The following is a 6,149-nucleotide window of genomic DNA, read 5'->3' on the forward strand; positions in this document are numbered from 1 at the left end:
TCACTGTGAAGGCCTGACTGCGTTTCTGGAGATAACTTTCATAAAAAGCATGGACCTCCTTTAATACTGGGCCTCACCTGGTGTTTTAACTCTTGAAAATTGTCCTCAGTGATCTATCACATAAACAAAGAACAGAGTTCCATATGTTCTCACTCATAAGCGGAACTTGAACAATTATCATAATAATATAAGAAAGGGATAGGCAGTAGTGGGAAACTGCTAGGGGAGGAGGGTGGGATTGGCAGTTAAGGAAAACTGCCAGGGGAGGGAGGGGCACACCTCATCAGCAAGGATACTCGCATAATGAACATTTGTATACCTAACCCTGAATTGTATTCCACATCTTTAAAATTTTTTTTAAATGCATTTGTAATGTAAAGTTTAGGATTCAAAAATCTTAAAAATAATAACTTCAGGCTCTATCAACAAAAAAAATAGTCCTCCCTGAGAGTCCTGCAATGAAGCCACCTCCCCCCACCCCAGCCCCTCCCCCGCCCCCACGACATGAACTTGGAAGCAGAATTTCAGGCCAAGATGGAAACTCCCCGTCTCAGAAAGACGATTTCTGTTTAGTTCTCGGGGAAGTGCGCTGCTCCGCCAGGCACCTCGCTCCTTTACGGAGAGGACTGAGCTGGGCCGGCGGCCTGCGAACGCGTCCCCGAACCGGACCCCCTCCGGCTTCGGCGGGTACCCGGGCGCCTTCCTAGGGTTCCTGGCCCTGGTGTGAGCACTGTGTCTCCAGCAGGCTCTCCAGGCATTTGTGCGACTGCGGGTGGAGGGGGGTGGGGGGAAGGGTCCAATCCAAACACCAACAGGGCACGTCTACGTTTACGATCCTTAAATGAACTGCGAGGGAAATTGTGTAAGTATAATTTCGCTGAGAGAAATTCACTGCGAAATACACTTAGACGACCGTGGTCTCTAACTGCCCTAGGGGTTCTCCGGGAAAAACTTAGGTAACAGGTTTGGAGTTATCTCTAGTCTGCAGCCACGTTCCAAATTTGGAAAAGGTCAGTTTTGATATACAGATTTTTGACAACAGGATTTACTTTGTGTTGTTGCTTTCCGGTAACTTTTTTCTTTTGTCTTCTAGCAGAGATAAAAAGAGAAGGTTCAGGTAAGTCATTCTTTGTAAACATAACCAAAGTCATCAAAGCAATTAGGAAGACTATTGTGTGCCTTAACCATGATGTGTCAGATTATTTTTTAAATATAGTTTAAATTAACGACACACAGGTTTTTCTTGAAGAATGAGGTAGCTTGAGTTTGTGGGCTTAAAATAAACTCTTAGTAGTTTTGAAACGTGTCTTCTCTTCCCCTCTTTCCATTTATAACTGTGAACCTACATTTACTTCTAGGCCTTTATATGATTAATTCTGAACAATCAAGGGACTACAACATTTTTACGGTGTAATTACAGTAGTACATATTGTTTGCCCAAACCTCATTCTGGATAAGGATTTTACAATTAGCAAACAGTTATTACAGTTGGGGCTTGCTGAGAGACACTGCACAAAGGACGTCTAGAGTTGCAATATAGTAGCCATAAAAAAAAATAAAAAAAACTCCTTTACCAGGGTGCAATTAATCATCTATTAAGAGGAAAAAGTGAAAAGACAGTTCTAGGTATCATAGTAAACTACTGTGGATATTTATGCCCATTCTGTGGCAGCACGTACCCTAACTTACTTCAGATGCTTGCTTTTTAAGGCACTAACATTTTTATTTTGCAAACACTTGACCTGGAGAAGGATTCTGGCCCTAGCTCTTGCTGTTCGGGCCTCCCATACTCTTCTTATCCTTCCTGTGCCAGAGCACCTTCCCAAAGATGGAGAATGGTGTCTAGAACGAGACAGGCTGGGTACTTGATCTCTATTGTTTATACCCTCCTATATGGAGGCATTTCAAGCCAGCAGTGCTCCTCTGGGCTATGGGTTTAGTCCTCTCGGAGAACTCCCCTGCAACTTTCTGTTCTCCTATAAGGGATTGTGCCCTTGGAAAGGCCTCTATCCCACTTCAGGCTTTTGTCCCAAAAGGTCAAACTGATGAGTCAGCTCCAAACCCTCATACATTAAGAAGGCACCTCTTAAGGTAAAATGTGTGTGTATTTGCCAGCCAAGAATAAACAAAAACCTGTTAATCAATCGAGTTAGGCAGCTGTGTTCACAAAATGATAAGGATTTATCATCCACCACCTAACTTTAAGATGTCCGTTAAAATGTGGTGACTGCTTTTTAGGTTGTCCTGTGGTGTGGAGGCTTGGCGTTTGTATCTCAAGAACATTCATCCTCCACAGCTCACCCCCACGTTAGGATTCGCATTTAAAAAAAAAAGCAGGAATAAGAGGAGGGAAAGAGTTTAAAGAAAATAGATTTGAAATCTAGTGGAGATAATAGAGGAATGCTGGAGATAAGAACCTGAATGTGATATGAGAAAGGTACCCAGAAGTCAAAGCTAATGAATGGCTGTGGGAAAAGTGAAATAAACTATTTAGAGGCCTATTAAAAGGAGAAACCTGGTTAGGTGATATGAAAGGGGGTTAACCAAGAGGATTAGGGAGGACGTTAATCAAGTGCTCCGAAGCAATCCAGGGTAGAAGGACTGAAAGACTTGTTTACTGCATTTTGCTTCAGAAAACAAAGAGTGTCTGGGTCCAGTTCAGAAGTCAATGGGAGGTCAGCTTAGGCTCTCCAACTGTTGCAGGGAAAATACCTAAGTCATTATATTCTCACTGGATAATGCAAAAGTTAAGAAAAAAAACTAGGAGGGGGAGGGGTGCTTTCCTTACTACTTTTCTATTTCAAATCATTAAAACGCTTTGGTCTCTAGAGGGGGAAAAAACTACACTGGTTAACATAATTACTAGCTCTGACATTTTCAGAAGTTATAGAGGTCTTTTATTAATTAAATGGAGGGCTTAATAAAATATTCCTAATAAAATTTATGGTTGTCTTAAAACTTTCTAAACAGTGCTATAAATTCTTAATAAAATTAACTGGGAAATGAGTTATTAGCCCACACTTTACCCTCCCCCCAACTTCTACATAAGGAGTGTCTGCAGAATGAAAAGGAAATAGAAACCTTTTAGTAAAATATAAATATTAGCCAAAGTCATACATTGCTCTAGAAGAGGCAGTCTCAACTGTTATTTCTAATGGCCTCATTCTCCAATGTCCCCCAAAAGCTATTCACAAAACTTCGAGATAATTTCTTCCCCTTCTCTAGCACATATTATATATGTAAGTGCATCTGAAATACAATCCTCAATTTTCTGGACTGAGTTGAGTGTTAGATGTAATAAAAAACATAGATACATCACGCAAAATTCCAACAGGATCCGAAGGCTTAGGTTGCAAGTATTTTCTTTATCCATTAGAAGATAATTAAAAACAAAATCCCTTGTAATTTCTCTCACTTTTGTTTCTGTAAAGATAACATTTAAATATTAAACTTCTCAATAACATGTTTCTCTGATCTCCTTTCTAACAATCCGTTTATTTTCTGAAGCAGCATTTTGTTAAGCAGATATGCAAAAGTTTCTCATATAACTATATTTCAAAAACCTTGGTGAGTTATCTTAAGTTTTGAGATAGTTCTCTGCTTCACAGATACAATGCTGGCTGGCTGGCTATTTTAAAGAAAAGCACTCTCACACTCCAAATCAAAGCAAACAGCCTTGGTGAATTGTTTAGCATTTGAACGCTTGATCTTTTGTGCCGTCTACTGGACAATGGGAAAACTGCAGTCTTGATGACAAACTTTCTCTTGTCCGGTATTTCGAGGGGGTGGGAGATGGGGGTGGGGATGGGGGGATGGGATTTAGTGTTGCAAGTAACAAAGAAGGACCACAGGATTCAACTTAGACTCATAGGACAGGTCTTGGGGTCTAATCATGTTTTTCAAATCCAAGGACAGGACATTGTATAAATTACAGGCATACCTCAACTACTTGACCAATGCACAAGGCTAAAACCTACATTTAATACAGCTGTGTCTGTGTGTGTATGCCTGAGCACAAAGTCAGGTTAGGAAAAGACAGAAAGAAAAGATGATAGGACAGGCTCTGAGGAAAAAACAAAAACAAAAAAACAAAACAGTGGTTGCTTAGCTCTGAATTTGCTTGACAGTCAGGTTAAACATATGTACTGCTTGGACAATCCAGGATGTACAAACTAATTCTTGGAATTTGGAAAGTGATATTGTTTGGTAATCAAGAAAAACACTTTTAGGAGAGGGAAGTGACACTGGTAACTAGAAAAATTTTAGTGCAGTTTTTTTTTTTTGCGATTTTGGATGAAAGTGTGGAATGTGTTTTTGCTTGGAGAACACAAGTGGGAGAAAGTGTGGGTGAAATTCATGGTCAGATGCCTTTATGAGGTGAGATTGATAGTCTCTTAAGCGTTAAAATATTGTATACATTTTGATTATGATTTTTTAAAAAACATTAATGGAGTTCTAACATTGTGGAAATGTGCAAAAAACAAAAAAAGCATGATACCAACTTTAACCTGTTTGATAGTGACATAGTTTCCGAAATAATCACAATTACCATAGAGAGGTGACTTTGCGATTTAAGAAACAAAGCCCAATGCCAAAAAAGTCCGCTGATTTTGGTTGAAAAGACACAGACTTTAGTACCAGAGCTCTTAAAACTCTTCATGTGCTTTTCTGTGTTAAAATTCTGTACTGCATTTTAATAAAACCTGCTAGTACATGACTAGTTATTAGGGTGGCTTTTAATAAAAACCTAATAGTGAAAAGAAGACAGCTTTAAAACATTCTATTGATGCAAAACTATATTTCAATGAGCTACTTCAAATACACATTTTGATATGGCACTATATCAGAATGACTTTAAAATATTGTATGAAATATAGATATATCAGAGAGCCTGGGCTGACATTGACCACTTAAAGCAGTGAGATTGCTTGCATTGCAATGTGAAAGCTCAGGATAGTTTCACTTGTTCTTCAGAAATGGTGGTGTTGGTAGTTGGTGTCTTTTAAACTTTAGTATAAGTCACTGAACTGTAAGAGGTTGTACTTTTATGAGACGCTTTCTGGAACCATTTTATGAGATGCTGTTTGGTCTAGACTAAGGAAAAAGAAAAAGAAAAAAAACCACCCAACCAAACAAAAAAACCCTCCCAACAATAGCTGGAAAACGTAGGAAATTCTTCCAGAACTAATCACAAGTGCACACACGTTTGCTGTATTCTAAACTGGTAGTGGAAGTACTGAGTGGTAGACAGGGTCTAGGAAGCGTGCTCCAGTCACCAATAGCAAACATTTACCTCTCTGAAGCAACAGGATGAGTCAGACTAGTCATGTTCAGCATCCATGTTCTATGGGATCAAGGGGCATATTTTGTGAAAACCTTCAGGCAAAAATCGTACTGATTATTCAAAAATAAATATTTTAACATTTCATTGAGTTATCTAATGAATAAGAAAAACATCGAAGGCTTCCTGCAGCGCAGAAAGAATTCTAAGAGCGTGAAAAACACAGAGGAGGAAAGAACAGGAAGCCAAGGACGCCTGCTGAGTAGTTCTTCACATGTGAATATCCGAAAACGCACTTTTCTGTGCCCTTAGTTTAAAATGAAAATAAATATCTTTCCTTGTCTTTTTTTTTTTTTAGAAAAAAATTAACGTCAGACAATGGTGATGCTTGCTGAAGTCATGATTTTTTTCCCAGACGATTTACGCGAGAAAGGGCCAACTTGAAAACTTGTCCCTAGCGGGAGAAGTCGACGTATGAGCCGCAAACAAGCCGGTTCGCAGCCGAGCGCACAGCCCCGAAAGGCTCCCCTTCTGCCCAGCTCACTGAGGATAACTTCATTTCCTGGCGGCTACCTCCGAGTCGGCCACTCTTGACCGAATGGGTCCCTCCCGCAAGTCCGCTCAGCAGGGCTGCCCTGTCGCCTCTGCGCGTCGGGTGCCAGGTCCCAGAGTGCCCGGGGACGCGGTCCGGCCCCCGCGCGCGGAGCCCCCGGCCTGCCGCACCCTGGGGCGCGCAGACGCCCTGGGTCGGATGCGGGGTAGGTGGGGTGGGGTATATGCGCACGCTACCACGCCCAGCTAATTTTTTTGATTTATTGTAAACATGAGGTCTCGCCAAGTTGCCCAGGGCAGGTCTCAAACCCATGGG

The sequence above is a fragment of the Carlito syrichta genome, unplaced genomic scaffold (genome assembly GCF_000164805.1).
Source record: "Carlito syrichta isolate Samal-C Ts95f unplaced genomic scaffold, Tarsius_syrichta-2.0.1 Scaffold308858, whole genome shotgun sequence".
Taxonomy (NCBI): Eukaryota; Metazoa; Chordata; class Mammalia; order Primates; family Tarsiidae; genus Carlito; species Carlito syrichta.